General features: G+C 53.1%; 1 long non-coding RNA gene across 1 annotated transcript; it reads left to right on the top strand.

Annotated features, from left to right (window-relative positions):
- Positions 1-19,736: 19,736 nt before the first annotated feature.
- Positions 19,737-20,834, top strand: LOC141727486 (uncharacterized). Its single transcript, XR_012578488.1, has 4 exons — positions 19,737-19,823; positions 20,211-20,232; positions 20,320-20,399; positions 20,486-20,834. It is a non-coding gene; the product is annotated as an uncharacterized LOC141727486 (long non-coding RNA).
- Positions 20,835-21,064: the final 230 nt, after the last annotated feature.

Genomic DNA, 21,064 nt, shown 5'->3' with positions numbered 1-21,064 from the left:
AAATGGGATTCTATAGAGGCCACGGAGGGATTTGATAAAGTGAAAATGATCCATTATTGTATGGAAGTGTGGCCAGAATTAGAGTTACAAGGAGGATGGCCTTGGTGTGGGACAAAGGATAAGTGGATGTGCCAACAATTAAATAATTATCTGACAGCTCGAGGGGATACTGATCCTGAGCAAATATTGTATGTAGCCTGCTGGTTAAAGAGCGTTGTTGGGGATGAAGGGGTGCGAATTTGTAAGGTACAGAGGAAGAAAGAGGGGAATGAAGGAGGGGATGATAGGACTAGTAAAAGAAGGGATCCCCTGGATTATCTGCCTCCTTCTGCCCCTCCTCCTTATAATCCTCTTCTTCAAGCACCTCAAATGGCAGGTCCGGTTCTTCCCCCGGCTGCCATCTCACTACCACCTGCTCAAATTCCTCCTTCTACCTCTTCAGCTTCCGCTATGATAAACCCAGTATCCCCTCCAGCTCCTTCTGCACCACCACAAGTGCCTACTCCACCTGCTGCATTCTCCACTCCTTCTCCAGCTGCACTTAATATTCACTCAGGCTCTTCTCCCCCTCCTATTGCTGTCCCTTTACCTCCTCCTAGTTGGGGCACAAATGTCTCCTCGCCCGATAAACAGCTATCAGCAAATACACCTGCTGATGGGCAGAATGGAAATTGGGAGAAAATTTTGTGAAGTATTGGGTGCGGAGGGGAGACCATTTAGAGCACCAGTGATTGAAGAAGTGAAAATAATTGGGAACTCAAGGCAATGTAAAGCTAATTTTCTTTATCTGCCTAACTTAGAAAAAAGTTTGTTAGGGCAGGATCTGCAAGTTCATTTGGGGGTTGGGATTGTCCCAAGGGAAGGGAGGATGGTAGTACAGGTGATGAAGTTATTCAAGGAGATGTTGCAGAGATAAATCCTGACGTATGGGCTGAGGGGGAAAGAGAGGCTTATTAGACATTCCACCGATAACAATAAAAATGCAGGATGATACCTCACCCATACGGGTTAAACAGTACCCGATTTCCCTAGACAGAAAGAAGGGGCTTGCTATAGTCATTGAACAACTGTTGCAAGAGGGAATTTTAGAACCCTGCATGCCACCACATAATACCCCTATACTGGCAGTTTAAAAGGCTGAAGGGAAATATAGGCTGGTACAAGATTTAAGGGAAGTCAACAAAAGAACCGTTGCCAGACATCCAGTTGTGCCCAACCCGTATAGTCTCCTAAGCAGAATTCCAAGAGAACATGCTTGGTTCACTGTTATAGATTTGAAGGATGCTTTCTGGGCGTGTCCTCTGGCAACAGAATGTAGGGATTGGTTTGCCTTTGAATGGAAGGACCCGAGTACCAAGAGGAGACAACAGCTAAGGTGGACCCGATTACCACAGGGGTTCACCGAATCCCCCAATCTCTTTGTACAAGCTTTAGAGAGTTTGTTGGAACAATTTGTCCCTGAAAAAGAAGTGCAGATCCTGCAGTATGTTGATGACCTGATGGTATCAGGAAAAGAAAAAGATCAGGTCAGACAAACTAGTATTAAGCTTTTGAATTTTCTGGGGGAGAAAGGACTAAAAGTTTCCCAAGGGAAACTACAATTTGTGCAATCAGAAGTAACATACTTGGGGCACATAATAGGGGGAGAGTATAAGAAACTAAGCCCTGACAGAATTTCAGGTATTTTAGCTCTCCCGTCCCCAAAAACGAAAAGAGATGTGAGAAAACTTCTGGGCTTGTTCGGATATTGTAAGTTATGGTTAGATCAATATACACAGAGTGTGAAATTTCTGTACAATAAGCTAGTGGATCCAGAACCCCTAATTTGGACAGCTGAAGATGATCAACAGTTGGAAAACTTAAAAAACAAACTGTCTTCTGCCCCGGTCCTAAGCTTACCAGACCTCAGGAAGGGCTTTGACCTGTTTGTGAGTGCCGAAGGAGGTATAGCCTATGGAGTATTAACTCAGGAGTGGGGAGGGTGCAGGAAACCTGTGGCATACATATCCAAATTGTTAGATCCAGTGGCTAGAGGCTGGCCAGTTTGTATACAAGCAGTAGCAGCAACCGCAGTCCTGATAGAGGAGACTCAAAAATTGACCTTACAAGGAAAAATTAAAGTGCATACTCCTCATGATCTTAAGGCAGTACTGAGACAGAGGGCTCAGCAGTGGTTAACCGATGCTAGAATATTAAAATATGAGATAATACTAATGAACACAGAGGACTTAGAATTTATCACATCAAATGCCCTCAATCCAGCACAATTCCTAATGGGAGAGCCTATAGAGAATTTAGAACATGATTGTCTTGAATTGGTTTATCTCCAAACAAAAGTAAGAGAAGATTTGGAAGATCAGCCTCTAGCAACTGGAAAAAGCTTATTCATAGATGGCTCTTCAAGGGTAGTAAATGGAAAAACAGCTTCAGGTTATGCCATTATAGATGGAGAAACATTACAAATTGCAGAAAAAGGGAAACTATCACCAAACTGGTCAGCCCAAAGTTGCGAAATCTATGCCCTGAAAAGGGGACTGGATTTACTGGAGGGGGACGGGGGAACTATTTATACGGACTCCCAATATGCGTATGGGACGGTTCACACATTAGGGAAAATATGGGAAGAACGTGGATATTTAAGTTCGAAGGGAAAAAGCTTAGCCCATGAAAACCTAGTTAGATCAGTATTAGAAGCTCTACAGAAACCTACAGAAATAGCAGTGGTCCATATAAAGGGGCACCAGAGAGGAGACAGTTTTGAAGTTAGAGGAAACCGACTGGCTGATCAGATAGCCAAGGAAGCAGCTTTAGAACCAGGAGATCCAGTAAAAATTTTAAAGGCAAAAATGACACCTGAAGAAGGGGAAAAAAGGGAAGAACCTGTATTCAGTGAAGAAGAATTAGAAGCTATAAAGGATTTAAGGTTGCATCAAGGACAACAGGGAGAGTGGTTAACCTCAGACGGACGGGTGTTTTTGAATAAAGCACTGGCTCGGACAGTGCTAACAGAATTACACAAATTAACTCACTGGGGAGTCCAAGGACTATGTGATCATTTCTTAAGGAATAACCTATGAATTGGTGTATATAGCCTGGCTAAAGCTGTTACAAGAGGGTGTGTCATTTGTCAAAAAGTGAACCAGAAAGTTATGAGAAAAGTAGCACCTGGAGGAAGGGAATTAGCCTTGAGACCCTTCCAAAGCATACAGATAGATTTCACTGAGATGCCCCCAGTGCAAGGGTACAGATATTTACTGGTTATGGTTGATCATCTCACACACTGGGTAGAAGCCTTCCCGACCAGAAGGGAAACAGCTCAAGTTGTAGCAAAAGCAATCCTAGAGAACATTATCCCCAGATATGGAATGGTGAACACCATAGACTCAGACCGAGGTCCACATTTTGTGTCCCAAACATTACAAAATATAGTTGGGGCTTTAGGAATTAAATGGAGGCTGCATACTCCGTGGCATCCCCAGAGTTCTGGGAGGGTGGAGCGAATGAACAAAACCCTCAAAAATGTGTTAACTAAATTGATTGAAGAAACAAAAATGAATTGGCTGAAATGTTTGCCCCTAGCGCTATTGCGCATCAGAACAAGACCTCGGTCTGACATAAGAATTTCACCTTATGAAATGATGTTTGGGCTGCCATTCTTGCTAACACCTTATAGCACAGGAGACTATCTGGAAGGGGAAGAAGCTACCAGAAAGTATTTAGAAATAATTGGAAGAACTCTGGAAGGACTTAGAAAGAAAGGATACCTTCCTCAAACTTCCCCTCTTGACACAAAAGTTCACAACATTAGCCCAGGGGATTGGGTTTTGATAAAATCATGGAATACGGGAGCACTAATGCCTAAATTTGAAGGCCCCTTCCAGGTGCTCCTGATCACTAATTCAGCTGTGCGGACCAAAGAAAAAGGCTGGACTCATATTACAAGAATAAAGGGGCCAGTCTCAGCCCCAGGTACGGGACCAGAAACAACATCAGCTTTTCCCTCTGGCATTGAGCCAGAGTCCACACCACTCTCACTCCCCAGCACTGGATAAGGATTCATCCACATCACAAGTCAATTCACCTGAGTATACTGGCATTTAAAGTTGACTCTCAGGAAGAAGAGTCAAAAAGACTGAACTGTATAGGAAAAATTGGTATCAGAGTTCTAATATTGCTTAAAATGTTTCAAAACTGTTTTGTGTAAATTATGTTGGTAAAAAGTTTAAGGCTGTAAATAAGTAATTCTAGTTTAAGTTCCCCAATATATTTCTAAAGACTCCAGGTTAATCCTCTACAGAACACTCCCCTGGGGGGAAACTAAAATTTGTAGGGAACAGACCAAGAGAGGCTTAACCAGAGAAGCGGGTAGAAGGGACTCTAAAGAGCTTGGAAGCTTCTCCTCAGAAAAAAATTCCCCAAGAGGCAAGGCCGGGTGGGCAGGCTGTGCAAGATGACCCATACGGGACTCTTGGGAAGGGTGGTACTGATGGCTCTGATTGCTGGTGGTGCTCAGGGGAGCCCAGCTGAGCCGTGCAGAGAGTGCTACCAACCCCGCTATGAGGAGGAAGTGAGCTCCTTGTCAAGAGTCCACATCAGTTCTAACCCTGATGGTGTTAACCTCTCCCAATTGGTCCTTTATCAGAAAAATAAGAGTGTGTATTGGATAGCCCAGAATACTGCCACTTTTAGGCAGCCACTCCTAGGAGAGTGCCCTATAGAGGAAGCCTGGTTTTGCTTTGAATGTGATGCTGCTGAAACAAGCTCAGCAGATCTAGTAAAAAGCAAAGAAATGGTGAAAATGGTAAGAAAAATTGTTTGTTACAAGTATTTATATGAGTGTACTGGAAAAGAGATAAACCCCTTTTGGAACACATTTCAGGGGAACTCTAAACCCCTAAGTTTGATCTCATCTGGCAACTGCATTGCTAAGGTGATAACACCAATTTTCTTATTACCCAAAGAAACTGGATCAAGTTTGGGAGTTCCTATATATAATGATTTGGGAAATCCAAAATGGTAAAAGCCAAGTTCGGATCCCAAAATCTGTGTTGAACAAAGTCATCCGGCTCCAGGCAGTATTAAAAATAAAGAATTCAATTATTAGTGACATTTCAAACGAAATAAAAAGATTGGCATGTGTAAATAATCAAGATCAAACTCCTACACTTGATCCCAGTGGGTGGGAGAATTTAGAGATTTTCAGAAAATATGTATGGGAAAAAGTGGTTTTTCTCGCTGTGTGTGTACTTGGAGGATTGCTCTTTTTACTATGCTTATTTATCTGTTTTAGTAAAACAGTATTGGCTGTACAGACCAACCTGAAAAAACCAAGAAAAGTAACAAGGTTAAGTAAGCATGATTACCAAAGTGCACAAGAGATTTATAGTAGATTCAAAACAAAAAATTGTGAGTTGATGCGAGCTTAAGAATTTAACCTCGATCAAAGAAAAAGAGGGGGGACTGTTATGAACAAAAAAATGGGTTAATATTTTTTTGTGAGAAAGAGTTACAGGGACGCCGCCAGATCTGTCTCTGCCAGGATTCTTAGTGCTTTGTTATTGTAATACCGGGTCGTTGAGGCTTATCTCCTCTTTTGTATTAGTAAAAAGCCTGGCTGGGTGCGGTAGATTGGCCTTCCCCGAGGCTGTGCTCTCTTCCAGCATAGGGAAGACACCTGAGAGGGTGGGGGGGGGTTATGCAAAGTGACTCCAAAGTCCAGAATGCTTTGTGGGACCCCGACTCCAGAGGCACAGAGAGAACCCCAAAAACAACGAGCCAAATAAGAGTTGAGAGACTAAAGTGATGTCTGGATGTGAGGAGCCGAGTGCTGAGCTTGCAGAGATGCTGAACACCTTCGGAGCCCCTCTCGCCCTGAGCAGGGAGTGGTCCCAACGCCGGGACCAGACGAGACCGAGCCAGGGAAAGCAACATCTGACGGGGACATCACGCCCTAAGGCTCCCACGACGACTGGATCCCCAGCTCTGCCCCTAGTGGACGGAGCTGTGCATATCCTCCTCCTCTGCGTCACCCTGGGAGACGCGACGGGGACTGCAGCCCTGCCGGGACGCCCAATCCTGAGCTGATCACTTTTAATATAGGCATTATAAAGGAGAAGAAGTCTCCTGGCCCTGTTTATTTCATACACCTTTTGCCACAACCCCCCACTCACCGGGGAAGCTGAAGCTGATTTTGTGTGTGACCCACTCTCACACACAGACAACAAGACAACAATAAGGTACCTTTTACTTTCAAATTACTTGTTAAAATGTCAGATGTTATTGGCCATTTCATGGTGCTCTTGGATCCCACACCCCTGGGTCTCTAGTGTTTGCTACTCTCAACCTAGCAGCTTTTAAGCCTAGATGCTCTTGAGTTTGCCACTTTCTGTTATGAGTAAATAAAAGGTTACCTTTTTTTTTTTTTTTTTTTAAAAGATTTCAGAGTGAACAGGTTAGACCAGTTGCTGCCAGGGTGGAGTTCTAACTGTTTGTTATTGTAATCACCAGTCGTTTTCGTTAACTACTCCCTTTGTCAGTACCACCCTGACTGCTGCCAGGTGGATGACCCTCCTGGGACAGTGAAAGGACGGGACATGGGGGGGGGGGGGATGACATTGGAGGGCATGCAAATTACCTCGGAGCCAGCAAGCCATGGGAAAGCCACCCCACCAAACTTACCAAAAGACCCCAAAAACAATGAGTCAACACAGAATTAAGAGATCAAAGTAATGTCTGGACGTGAGGAACAAAGCCCAGAGCCTGCAGAGACGCTGAGACCCTTTTTTGCCCCTTGCTCTAGCCACGGAAGGACCTCGGCTAGAGGCAGGACACTAGGAGTCAAACCTAAAAAGGGAACAAGGCATTTTCCCCATGCTCTCATGAGGACGGAATCTCCAGCTCTGCCCACAGAGCAGCGGACAAAGCTGCACTCTTCCTCCTCCTCCGAGTTGTGGTAAATAGGGCCAGGAGACCGACTCCTTCAAAAAGGCCTTTATTAAAGACAGCTCTGGGTGGGGAACCTGAGGGGTCGCGCACACCGCCACTGCTCCCACTGGACGACGCTGAGGAGGAGGAGGAGTGCTGCTTTGTTTCTCAGCACAGCTGGGGCTTCCGTCTGCTCGAGAATCCTTAAGAAGGCAAATATTGGCTCGCAGCCGAGGGGTATCTTCCAAGCCGGGTACTATCAAATTATGGTGACAGGACGGAATCCGGCTCTGGCCAAGAGTGGGCGACTTACTGTGTTTCTGATGGGCTAAAGTCAAAGTTTGTGTGCTAATTTGTTGTTTTGAGAGGGTTCATAGAGTTCCCACAGCCTCTTATTTAAATTCAGTCCGGGTACATGTCCTTCTGGGAGCAGGGGAGTAGGGGAAATGGTTCCCGAGGGGAATGGATACAAATCCAGGGTGAGATGGAAAGGGGAACAAATGCAGAGCATGACCGGGAGAGATACAAATACAGGGTAAAAGAGCAACATCTAACAGCAGCAACTGAAGGCAAGTCCTAGAACTCTAACATTCAATGTTTAACAACAGACCAACACTTCAAATTAAGACCTTATCAACTTCATTAACATCAACTACCAATTACTACTCTGAAAAAAGGCTCTCATCTCCAGGATTTCATTCCTCACACGAGTCACTCCTGGGAGCAGCGGCAGCATGAGCGCGCACCCATTGTTTCTTCCCCCAGAGCTCATCACTTTTAATAAAGGCATTAAAAAGGAGAAAAGTCTCCTGCCCATGTTTATTCCACTTTCAGCCTAGCAATTTTTAAGCCTAGGTGCTATAGAGTTTAGCACTTCTGAGTCTCTTGTGTGGTTTTAGACCCTCAACCAACAAAATTTCTAGGGGCCCCCTGCACTTTTTATCCTGTTTTCCCAGTGGATTTTGCCAGGAAAACCCATGGCTCCCTCTCTCCCAGGAGTCCCACCCCTTCCCTGTGACCCAGTCCCAATTACCCCGGAGGATTCTCTCACTCCTTTTATCTCTCACTTCCTCTCTTTACTGGCATTTTTTCTCGTGAGAAGACAGAACGGCAGAGGAAGACTCCTCACTCACTTAGCAGGTCTGGGGTAACCAGCCCACCTTTAATTCACACACACATTCATCCCCCCATACCTTCCCCCCCAAAAGTACTTCCAATCCTTTTTACTTTCCGGGTCTTCGGGTACACTACTAGTCTTAGGAGGCCAATTACCATGGTTTTAGGGAGCCTTTTCCCTTTTCTTTGTTTTATTGTCTCTTTTTGTACACTGGGTAAAAATCTGCATTTGCCGATCATGCCAGAAGAAGCAGAGCAAGGTCGCCAAACTTGACAGGGCACCCCTTCCTCACTCAGAATTCTCTGGGGTTTCAGTAGTAAGCTGTTATATCCGGGTCACGACACCAATTGTAAAAAACGTCATGCAATTGTGTTAAAATTGTAGAAGTTAAATAACATTAAAATAGTAATAAAAATAGTAATAAAAATAGTAATAATTGGGCAGTGAGAGACTGCAAGAAAAAGCAAAGAATTATGGACATCCGGGTGCTTCACACTTTGCCACAAAGCACACCTTGCTAACAAAGGATTACTCCATAAAAGCAATAGCCTATTGCGTATTCATATATCTCATACATGATTCAAACACTCCTTTCAAACTAGGGTGTTTCTGCTTAATTTCAGCTTCCCCCCCCTCATCTTGTAAATCAGTTTTCTTGGTTCCTTGAAGTGTGAGTTTTCCTGATAAAGAGGCAATAATTCTTTTCTTGAAATCTTGGTGTCCTGTTGCTGTTATCTTTGCAAAGAATTTCTTTATTGTCTTTTCCATTCCTTGAATTAGTTACAAAAAGTATTTTACATCACATAGTTTCTATTTTAATATTATGCTATAGCCTAAAAATATTTGCTACACTACTTAAAAGGGATTGATACCGCATAACTTTCCAACATAACACATATAGTATTCACTTTAATAGTAGCGAAGACCCAATCCTATAATATGCATTCTTCAAACTGTGCACAAACACACAGCTCTGCTGCCTCTCCTGGGGATTTTGGGATGCTGTGGCAGCATTGGACACAATCTGGGAGTCAGATGCCCCTAGCTCTGCCCAGAAGGAGCTTTTTTAGCTGCAAGGAAGATTTATTGGTGGGTTTTGCTGGTGCTGGGGACAATTCAGTGCCTGTGCCATGTGGCTGCTGCTTCACACTGGCCAAGCCGGAAGGCCGAGCTGGAGCAGCGGCTGAGGCGGGAGCGTCTGGAGCAGATGGCCCACAGGAACAGCTGTGGTGGTGTTTGCAGGGGTCTCAGGATGAGGGAAGAGATGAGAATCTTGACTCCATGTTTCAGAAGGCTGATTTATTATTTTATTATACAGATTATATTAAAAGAAAATTATATACTAAAGCTAAAAGAATAGAAAAAAGGATCATCAGAAGGCTAGCAAGGAAAGAAGAGGAAAGGAATGATAATAAAATCTGGTGACTGACCAGAGAGTCCGAGACAGCTGAACTTTGATTGGCCATTAATTAAAAACAACCACATGAGACAAATCAAACATGCACCTGTTGCATTGCACAGCAGCAGATTATTATTGTTTTTCTTTTCCTCTGAGGCTTCTCAGCTTCTCAGGAGAAAAAATCCTAGCAAAGGATTTTTCAGAAAATGTCCGAGACAAACAGCACCTGGCTATGCAGGTGCAGCAGGAATGCCAGGAATTATGCAGGGTGCTCAGGTGAGGCCCACGAGGCTGTGCCATGGTGGGACACCACTTGCCATTCCTGCTCCCCCCAGATTTTGGGACAGAGCAGTGACACCCTTCCGGCTCCCAAACCCCTCAGAGCTCAGGCACAGCCTCACAGGAGGTCCCAGTCCAGGCCTTGGGGATGATTCAGGTGCTCCTGGGCTCATTCCTGACAAAGGGCAGCGCTCCAGGAGCGGTTGGCACATAGAGAGGGATCAGCCCAGTGTGGCAGCCAAAATAGCTGCTAATGAAGTCCAGGATAAGGAACCAAAAAGGGCCTTTGCATAGTATCAACAGATGTTTAATTCAGCCACGTTGTGAGATGTTCATAGCTGAAAGGCAGGACTCACGGGGAGAGTCCAGGTTTGTGCGTCTTGAGAGGTAGGGGCTGAACAGTGGTATCGGGGCAGTACAAAGATGGGGGCTAATGGGGAAATAGGGAGGGAGTGGCTCAGGGACATAGGAACAAGGGAAAGAGCCAATGGGGTATAACAGCTTTTGAGGGAAGCTTCGTGTGTCTCCTTAACCCACAGTGTCTCCACGGGCTCGAGGTGGGACCCTGACTGCTGCGGAAAAGGACGGCCTGAGGCAGCCGGGCCCCGCTCAGCCGGCGCTGCCCCAGGAACGTCTCATCCTGCAGGAGCTCGGCAGCCTCTGCCGGTGCCGGCCCCGGGGCTGTCGGGGGGCGCGGCCGGAGGGGCCGGGGGGCAGCGGGTGGGAGGGGCCAGGATGGAGGGACTGGGACCCCACTGGGGAGCCCCGAGCGTGGAGGGAGGGAAACGGCGGAGGGGAGACCCCGGGACAGGGGGGAGCAGAGACCCTGCGGTGGGGTCTGCAGAAAGGAGGGACCGCAATGGTGGTCCTGGAGCACCGGGAAGGGCCCAGCTGCCATCACGCTGCGAGTGCCGGGACGGTCACGGGGTGTCCGAACCGACTGTGGCAGCGTGTCCGAAGCCACTGTCGCGATGTGTCGGGACCGAGCGTTGCCAGGGTAAGGCCCCCACAGCTCCGGTAAGTGGAGGGGTACCCTGGAAGGTGTGCAGCAGGTGTGGGGCAGAGCCCTGTCTATTCCCTGTGCCCTGTGCAGGTGAGGAGGGCAGGGATGGAGCAGCTCTGGGGACACCTGGAATCCAGACAGGATCACTCCCCACAGCCCCATCATGGCCATAGGGCAGAGCCACTGCTCAATATTTCCCACATTTCCCTCTTGTCTGGCAGCCGAGCCAGAACCCAAACTTTCTTTCCATGATGTTCCAAAGGGCTGCAGGTTTTGTTCAAGAAAGAGGACCCAGTCAGGTTGTTGAGCAGAGTATTTTGGCATTTGCAGTAGTTATGGGGCTCTCTTAGTCCCTTGGAGACAGGGAGTAAATGATCAATTGCTGCATTTCCAGACTGGTTCCCTCACAGCTGCCCTTGCAGGGGTGGTTTCGAGCCCGCCCTGCTCAGAAAGCCGTCAAAGGCACTCACAGAGCCACTGCTTGAGCTCCCTTTGGGTTTTGTGCTTCTTGCAGAGCTGAGCAAACCACAGACAGGCCTTTTTCCACCACAGAATTCTCACCTCTGCAGCAGCTCTAAAGCTGCCAGAATCAAAGCCAAGGGGGCAGGGGGGACCCTCAGGTGCTGGCTGCCCCCTGGGGCTGGCCAGAGCAGGGCTGGGCAATGGCCATCCCTGTGCAGTGGGGCTGGGCCATGGCTGGGCCCCACCCTTGGATGGCCACTGGCTTCAAGGAGCAGGAGTTTGGGAGCTCCTTCCTGCCCGGGGCTCCATTCCCCAGTGGCTCTTGGTGGCTCAGATCCTGCAGGGGACGAGCAAGAATGGAGAAATCTGGAGTCCCCCGGAGCTGCCATGCACAAGGACAGGAGCCCCTTGTCCAGCATGTGTCCCCCCCGGGACAGGATCCCCCCATCGCAGAACATCCCCCCCCACCCCCCCATCTGACACTCAGCACAAACGGCCTCTTCCTTCTTCTGCACGAGAGGGAAAGTGAAAGGGTTGGGGCACACAGCCAGACACCCCCATCCCCCACAGCCTCCCCAGCCCTGCCTGCAGACCCCTAACCCTTACTTGCCTCACTCTGGGGTTCCCCCAACCCATTCCCTGCTCAGTTGTTTCCCAGAATAATCAAGGAACAAACTGGGGCATTGTGAAATTGAGGGATCAAAGGGAGGAAATGGAAATGAAGAGTGGAAAAAGCTCCTGGGAGCTGGGGGCACACAGACTCAGAGCCCTTCAGAATCTCCCTGGCATCACCCCCAGGCCATCGGCACACTTCAAGGGCTGTGTTGGGCCCTGGGTCACCCCAAAATCTGAGGCACTCAGGGCAGGGGCTCCAAACCATGAACCCACCGAGCCACTGCCTATCTCTGGCACCCTCATTCCCCTGGGAACCCAACCATGGGACCCCCATTCCTTCAGTCCCCTTGTCCCGGGGACCCCATCCCAGTACTCACCTTCCCCAGGATCTCCATGGCCCAGGACCTCATTCCCAAGGAACCCTCTCCCATTCATTCCATTAACAGACATTCCTCTTCCCCCAGAACCTTGATTCTCCCAGAAACCCTCATGCCCACTGGATCCCTCATTCCCCTGGTACCCTCATCCCTAGGACAACCATCCCCTGACCCCAAATCCCTGGAGCCCTCATTGTTCTGGGACTTCGATCCCTTAGTTCCCCCAGCCCTGGGCACCCCCTTCCCATGGCACCTCCATCCCTGGTGACTCCCCCTCCTCAGAACCCCCATTCCCAAGGACCCAATCCCAGGGCTCCCCATTCCCCTGGAACTCATCCCTGGCTCTCCAAACACCCTGTGCCCGTGACTCCTGCCAGGCCCATGTCCCACCTTCTGCCACTCTGTCTTGTCCCCATCCTGTCCCCTCCCTGCCCACAGCCTGTCCCCAGCTTGTGTCCACCCTGCCCCCACCAGGTGCCACCTACACATGAGGATGAGACCTGACCTCGCTTCCTTCCCCTTTGACCATAGGGCCACCACCCAGGGGACAGCCACCCCCAGCAGCGAGTGACAGCCAGTGCACATGGCTGGGGACACCAGGATGGCTGGGAAGGTGGCGCTGATCCTGGGGTGAGTACCCTGGGCACAAGCCTGACACCCTGGGGATTGACCCCAGAGAGGCAGAGACCACTGGAGAGGGGGCACAGGGAGTGGGAGAACATGTCGGTCACTGAGGTGCAATTCTGCTATGAGGACAATGAGGTGTAGGGGTCCCTCAATGGGACTGTGCTGTCCCTTTTCCCCTCTGCAGCTGAACCACAGTGGCTGCTACCGCTCTGGGGGCTGGGTGAGCTCCAACATGTCCTCGTGGGTGCTCTCAGTGCCAGTGACAGTGACAGTGCACAGTGAGCACCCCACGGCTGGAACTCCAATCTCCTGACACTCTCAAAGCCACTTCCCAGCAGACTCAGAGTCACAGTCCTCACCTCCCCTCTCCTTCCCTGAGCTCTTCCCTGTGTCAGTGCTGGAGGGTACCCCAAACCCACCCTGCGATCCCCTGTGACTCTCAGCTGCCTCAGCACCCCCAGCCCCCTGTGGCCCTGAGCCCCCCTCCTGCACGTGTTCTACCGGGATGGGCAGGTGGTGGGGGGCCCACAGGGGTCCCCGCAGCTGCTGGTACCCACCGTGGGGGTCTCCCACTCGGGCAATTACAGCTGCCAGGTGCGCTCCAAGGGGAGGGATCTGTGCGGAAGAGCAGTGCCCGGCTCTGCATCACGGTGCACTGTGAGTGCAGGGATGGGCATGGGGAGTCCCCAGAGACCCCCCGGGTCCCCTTCCTGGGTACCTTAATGTCCCGCTGACACCTTTATTGTGCCCCTTTGTCTCCGCCCTCAGTCCCTTCATTCTTCTGTGGTGTGACTCAATACCCAAAGTCCCCCATCACACCCATCCCGCCTCGTCCCTATCCCTCCTCACCGGCTGCCAGCCCCTCCCTGTGCCCTCAGCCTTGTCTCTGTTCCCACACTGCCCGTGGCCAATGCCACCATCACTTTAAGCCCCCTGTCGCATCAAGTGCACGCAGGTGACCCCGTGACCCTGCGCTGCTCAGTGCAGGTGGGCTCAGCCCCTGTCACCTTCACCTGGCTGCACAATGGGCAGGAGGTGGCCCAGGGTCCCCTCCTGGAGCTCAGGGCTGTTGATGTGGGACATTCGGGCACCTACCAGTGCATGGCCACCAACCAGCTGTGACAGGAGGACACCAGGCTCTCAGCCCAAAGCTGGTCCTGGAGGTGACACCTGGCTCACCCCGGGTCAAAGGTGGAGTCACACGGGGTCACCAGGGTGTTCAGGACCCCCGGGGTTCAGGGTGACCCTGGTGTGTCCCCTCTGTCCCCAGCCATGGCTGTGAATGTCGGCAGGACCCTCCTGTTCCTGCTCCTGCTCCTGGCTGTCATCGGGGGCTGTCACTGCTGGCACCACCATGGTGGGTGACAATGGGGGGGGGGATTGGGGTCCTGGAGTGAGGAGGAGCTCCCAGAGTGGGGGAAGAGATTGGCAGCACCGAGGGCACCTGAGCTGGGGGACACTGAGCCTGCAGTGACCTTGTCTGGCGGTCCTGAGGGATTTGGGGGGAATTTGGAGAGTCTTAGTTGTGCTCTAGGGCCATCCCCAGATGGCTTTGAGGAACATTGTGGTGGCATTGGGAGTTCTTGGAGGGTTTGGAGAGCTGCTAGAGGGCTGTGCAGAGATGTTGGAGGATCTTTGTGGGTCCTGTGGGAGTTTGGGTGCCCCCCATCTGCCATGCTTGGGGTTTTGGGGGCTCAGAGGGTTGAGGACACCAGGGGCACTGGGGGCACTGCGGTGTTGCAGAAGTTCCAGGAGGTACAGGGGTGATCAGAGTGACCTGGGGCAATCAGGGGTCCATTGGAATTTGGGGCTGCAGAGGGGATATGGGGATCCTGTGGGTGGTTGGAGCTGCCGAGGTCCCAGGAAGGATCAGGGGTCCCAGTGTCCCCACGGTCACCCCCTCCCCTTTCCTTGCAGCTGCCAGGAAGCTCCAGGACAGGTGAGTGAGGGGCTCTGGCTGGGACTCCCCTTTCCCCCTCCCCAGACATGACCCAGACTCCCCCCCCATCCCCACAGGATCCCCTGGGAGGAAGGGGCAGTGCTGAACCCCCCACATCGTGGGCACCGAATGGGCAGACGGTGAGTACAGAGGGTGACAGGGACACGTCACCCGTGGGTGTCACCGTCACCCAGGTCCCCACAAGCAGTGTCACTCTCAGGGCCCCCATGGGTGTCCCCCAGCCCTGCCCCACCTCGGGATCCACAAATGACCGACGCGGAGCTGTCAGGACCCAACGAGGGACAGTGGGACCCCTGTGACTACGATGACATGCTGTGACACTGGGGGCACTGGGGGTCCCTGCCTGAGGGCACCCACCATCTGTGCCCCCAAGCTCCCATGGGTGCTCACCGTGTCTGTGGGGTGGTCACGAGTGGGGGTCCCATGTGGGGCTGCCCAGAGCTCCCCGTTCCAGTGCTCCCAGTGCTCCCAGTACCCCCAATGGCTCCCCATTCCCTTCCCCAGAGCCAGGAGGCACAGGACCCTTGTCCCTCTTATTGGACCCAAAATACAGCTCTTTGATTAAGCTGGGAGAAATGGTTTTTGTTTGTCCAGCTCTGTCAATTCAGCTCAGGAAGGAGCCAGGTCCCTGCCATGTTAAGGAGCAGATTGTTGTTTTCTTTCAAGTAGACCTGGGGCTCTCTCTGTACCCTGGGGACAGGGACAAATTGATAAATTGCTGCATTTCCTGTCTGGTTCCCTCACAGCTGCCCCTGCAGGGCGGGTTTTTAGCCAGCCCTGCTCTGAAAACCATCAAAGGCCTTTACAGACTCACTGCTTGTGTCACTCTGCTTTTGTGCTTCTTGCAGGGCTGAGAAAACCACAAGAAGAACAAAACCCAAGAACTTTTTCCACCCACAGAATTCTCACCTCTGCAGCAGCTCTAAAGCTGCCAGAATCAAAGCCAAGGGGGCAGGGGGGACCCTCAGGTGCTGGCTGCCACCTGGGGCTGGCCAGAGCAGGGCTGGGCAATGGCCATCCCTGGCAGTGGGGCTGGGCCATGTCTGGGCCCCACCCTTGCATTGACAGGGGTCCCCAGGATGTGCCACCCCCTGGACTGGTTTCTTCCAGGTCACTCCCAGAACAAGATCCTCCCTGGAAAGGAACCCTCTGGATGTGCCCCCCCAGGGCAGAACCCCCTCCTTTCCTATCTGACTCTCAGCACAAATGGCCTCTTCCTGCTTGTCCAGGAAAAGGAAAGTGAAAGTGTTGAGGGAGCACAAACAGACATCCCCCAAAGCCTCCCCACCCTTCCCTGTGCCCCTCACACCCCATTTTTCCCCTCCCCTGTGTCCCCCCAACTTGTTCCCTGCTCAGGTGCTCCCCAGGATTGCTGAGCCAGGAACTGGGGCTGAGGGGACCTGGCACAAAAGTGAGGAAAATAATGTAAATAGAGAAATAAGGAGAGGGAAAAGTCAAGAGCAGGGGAGGGACAGAGTTTGAGCTATCCAGAACCCCCATGTGATGCCTGCCCAGAAAAAACAATGCTTGGCCCCAGGTCACCCCAAAACCTGAGGCACCCAGGGAAGGGCTGTGACCCCCGTGCCCCTCCAGCCACTGCCCATCCCTGGCACCCCCATTCCCCTGAGAACTCAACCATGGGACCCCATTTCTTTCAGTCGCCCCTTCCCTGGAGCCCCCATCCCTGGACTGCAATTCCCCAGGATCTCCAACCCCAAGCAACGCCATTCTGGTGAATTCCAGTCCTTGGGACATCCCTTCCCTTTGGGACACTGATTTGCCCCAGAACCCCCATTCTCACAGAGCCCCCATTCTCACAGAGCCCTCCTTTCCCCTGACACCCTCATCCCTTGGCCACCACCCCTTGATCACTGGAGGCCAAGTTGTTCTTGGACCCTCATTCCTGAGTCTGAGTCCACCCAACACTTGGGGCCGGAATTTCCATGGGATCCCATCCTGGTAATTCCAGATCCGGGGACACCCCTTCCCTTGGGGACATTGATTCCCTCAGGACCCCCAATCTCACAGGGCCCCCATTCTCACAGGGCCCCCTTTAATCCTGGCACCCACATCCTTGGCCACCATCCCATGATCAGAAATCCCTGGAGGCCACGTTGTTCATAGACCCTCATTCCTGACTCTAAGTCTACCTAACCCTTGGGACTCCCATTCCCCTGGGACCCCATCCCTGGGCATCCCAATCCCCTGGACACCCATCCCTGGCTCCCTCCACAGCCTCAGCCTCCAAATTTTGGCAACACCATGTCGCACCATCACCCCCATGTCTCACAAGGTCCCCAACCTGCCCTCATCGTGTCCCCACCCTGCCCCCATCCTGTTCCCACCCTGCCCCCACCAAGGGCCACCTACAGGTGGGGACAGACGTGACCTCGCTTCCTTCCCCTTCATCCGAAGAGCCGCCAGCCAGGGGAGCGGTGGCCACAGCAGTGAGTGACAGCCAGTGCTCATGGCTGGGGACACCAGGATGGCCGGGAAGGTGGCACTGCTCCTGTGGGGTGAGTGCCCCGGGCATGGGCCTGACACCCCAGGGAAGGGCCCTAGTGAGGCAGAGACTGGTGGAGGGGGGTGGGGCATAGGGGGGCTGCAGGGTCCCCTGATGTTCGCAATGCCAGAAGAGTCAATGCATGAGGTGACGAGGGTCATGGAGTGGCTTTGGGGACAGGAGAGGGGGTTAAGGGGTTAAGAAACATGGGGACAATAACAGGGGGATGGAATTTTGGAGGCATCATGGGACTGGTGAAGGTGTGGGGAGATGGACAGGGTGCCAGGGGGGCCAGGACAGGAATTAGGGGAAAAGCACTGTGCAGATGGGCCCTGGGTACGGAGACCATGGGACTGTTGGGCGTGACCTGTGCCAGCATGGGATGGTCCTGGCATCAGCATTCCCACGGTGTCCATGGTGTCCCTGTGCCCTGCCTCAGCCTAAGGTGGCCCTGGAGCCCCAGTTCCTAAGAGGTCTGTGCCACTCTGGTGTCCCCACAGGAGAAATCAGGGGATGATGCCAAAACCCGAGCTCTGGTGCTGCTGTACCTACAGAGCCACCCCCACTGAGCCCTGTCCCTTCTCCCTTCCAGCCCAGACCCTCAGCTTTGCTGGTGAGTCCTCAGGGGATGCCATGACCCAACCCTGCTGTCACCAGCCCCACACTGGTCCTGGCAGGCTGGTGTCCCCTGTCACCTGCAGGCACCCAGACCACCTGGGTTGTCGTGGAGCCCTCCTGGATGCCAGCGGTGCTGTGGGACTGGGTGACACTGACCTGCCAGGGCTCGGGGACCTCCAGTGCCACCACCTGGTACAAGGACGGGCAGCGCTGGGGGCAGCAGGGACGTGACCGCCTCACTGTCACCGAGAGTGGCACCTACACGTGTGACAGACCTGGCAGTGGCCTCAGCCTCCCCATGAGAGTCTTAGACGGTAAGAGGGGTTTGGGTGTCCCCAGCCTGGCACCTGCGGGGACCCCAAGGGCTCTGGGTGGGCTGCGCTCCATGGGTCACCTCCTGCGTGACCAGAGCCCATCCCCTGCATATGGGGACATCCCAAAGCATGCCAGTGTGGAGGGGCCCCTGTATTGAAATTGGGGACCCTTAGTGTGCTGGCTGTGACCCACTGGGGGGGGTCCCTATTGGGTGGTGCCTTCAGGACCCTCCAAGCCCTCCTGTCTTGGACCCTCCAAGCCCTCCTCCTGATGTGACAGGACCCATTTGTTCCCCAGACTGGCTGGTGCTGCAGGTGCCAGCAAGGCCACTGCTGGAGGGGGACACGGTGACACTGCGCTGCCGGGACCGGCGGAACAACCTGGTCACCTGGGTGTCCTTCTACCATGAGGAGAAGCAGCTGGTGGAGCTCCGAAATGGGACAGAGCTGACCCTGTTCCCTCTGAAGCTGCACCACAGTGGGTGCTACCGCTCCAAGGGTTGGCTGAAAGACAGGCAGTGGGTGGTGTCTGCGCCAGTGATAGTGACAGTGCATGGTGAGAACCCCACAGCTTCAACCCCAACACCCCTACAGCCCCTCCCCAAGGACTTGGGGTCACTGTCCCCACCGCCTCCAATCTCCTGCCCTGAGCTGCTCCCTGTGCAGGTGCTGGAGGGTCCCCCTGAATCATCCTTCAGCTCCCCCTGACTCTCAGCTGCCTCAGCACCCCCAGACCCCTGCAGCCCCGAGCCCCCCTCCTGCTCGTGGACAGGGAGGGGGAGACCTCCAGCAGACCTGCAGATGCTGGTGCCTGCAGTGGGGGTCTCCCAGTCAGGGAATTGCAGCGGCCAGGTGCGCTCTGAGGGGGGGGTGGTGCAGAAGAGCAGTGCCCAGCTCCCCATCACAGTGTGCAGTGAGTGCAGGGATGGGCACGGGGAGTCCCCACAGCCTCCTCAGGGTCCCCTGCCCTGGGCACCTCCATGTCTCCCAGACACTTTTCTTGGGTCCTTCCACCACTCCCCTTGTCTCCTCACACATCCATGGCGTAACCCTGTCCCCAGTATCCCCCATCACACTCATCCCCTCCCGTCCCTATACCCCCACACCGGCTGCCAGCCCCTCCCTGTGCCCTCAGCCCTGTCTGTGTCCCTGCAGTGCCCGTGGCCAATGCCACCATCACCCCCGGTCCTCTGGCACACCAGGTGCATGCAGGTGACAACGTGACCCTGCACTGCTCAGTGCAGGTGGGCTCAGCCCCTGTCACCTTCACCTGGCTTCACAACGGGCAGAAGGTGGCCTGGGGTCCCCTCCTGGAGCTCAGGGCCATCGATGTTGGACATTCAGGCACCTACCAGTGCGTGGCCACCAACCAGCTGGGACAGGACGAGCACCGTGTGTTCCGGGCACTCAGCCCTGAGCTGGCACTGATGGTGACAACATGGGGACACAGAGACACAGGTGGGGTCACACAGGGTCACCGGGGAGTGCAGGAAACCTGGGGTGATGGGTGATCCTGATGTGTCTCCCTCTGTTTCTTGCAGTGACTGCAGGGGTCGGTGGGGCCCTTCTGTTCCTGCTTCTGCTTGTGGGTGTCATTGTGGCCTGGCACTGGTGGCACCGTGTGGGTGGGTGACAGTGAGGGGACGGGGGTCTCAGGGAGCTGTAGACGCCCCCAGAGTTGGGGAGAAATAGGGCAGCATCCACAGCCCCAGAATTGTGACCTTGCCCAGGGGTCTTGCAGGGTTTGGGGAGGTGCTGGAGTGTCCTGCAGGGATGTTGGGGTTTCTTTCAGGGGCCCTGGGGGCTTTTGGAGGGTCTCTGCTCCTGCTGGGCTTTGGGTTCTTGAGGCTAAGTCGGCCTGTGGGAACTGGAGAGGTTCATGAATTCTAAAGGGCTTCAGGGATGCTTGGGGATCCTGAGAGAAAATGAGGGTCCCAGGGGGGTACAGGGTGTCCCGAGAGGGGTCAGGGCCTGGGGACCCCACAGTCACCCCTCCCCTCTTTTATTTGCAGCTGCCAAGAAGCAACAAGAAAGGTGAGTGGGGCTCTCCAGCCATGTGTCCCGTATTACCCCAACCCACAACTCTCCAGCCCCTTCCACACATTGTCTTTATCCCCACAGGGCTCCCCCAGATCCAACGCCCCCCCCAGAGGAGGGGAAGGTTCCATACACCCACGTTGTGAGCAGCGAACAGGCACAGTGTGAGTACAGTGATGGGGGGGACAGTGACACGTCACTCACATGTGTCAACCCCCACCTTGGTCCCTACAACTGGTGTTTTTTGCAGGGTCCCCCAATGTCACTGTCCCCCAGGATCCCCAGGAGACCTACGTGGGGCTGTGGGGATCCCACAGTCGACCATGGGAACCCGGTGACATCTACGGGAATGTGCTGTGACACTGGGGGGAAGTGGGGGGCACTGGGGATCCCCACCCATGGGCACCCACTCGTGTGTGTGCTGCCACTAAAAACTGTGCCTCTCCCTCCCCGTGGAGGCACAAAGATTCCAAAGGGCTGAGAGAAGAACAATTTCCTGAAACAGCAACCAGACAGAATACAACCAAAAGCAACAGTGACATGGTTCAGAGTCCCAAGGGTTGGAAGGAGGAATCCTAGGAAGGTGGAGGAAACCTGCTGGGGAGTTTCCAGGGTTTGTTTGTTGAGGACAGGGCCCTGGACCTTCCTTGTTCTGATGGCCAAAGCGGTCTTCAAGAGGCTCTGGATTCTTGTGTTCCCTGTCCTGAACCCCTCCATTGCCCTGTTGCCCACACAATGATGTCCAAAGGCCCTGTGGGGATTCCAGAGCTTCCCCTTTTCCAGGGCAGTCAGGATCAGGCCATGGCATAGGGTGGGGGAGTCAGCAACA

The sequence above is a fragment of the Zonotrichia albicollis genome, unplaced genomic scaffold (assembly GCF_047830755.1).
Source record: "Zonotrichia albicollis isolate bZonAlb1 unplaced genomic scaffold, bZonAlb1.hap1 Scaffold_125, whole genome shotgun sequence".
Lineage (NCBI taxonomy): Eukaryota > Metazoa > Chordata > Aves > Passeriformes > Passerellidae > Zonotrichia > Zonotrichia albicollis.
The sequence above is the reverse complement of the archived record's forward strand: the minus strand, read 5'-3'. Positions and strand labels throughout refer to the sequence as shown.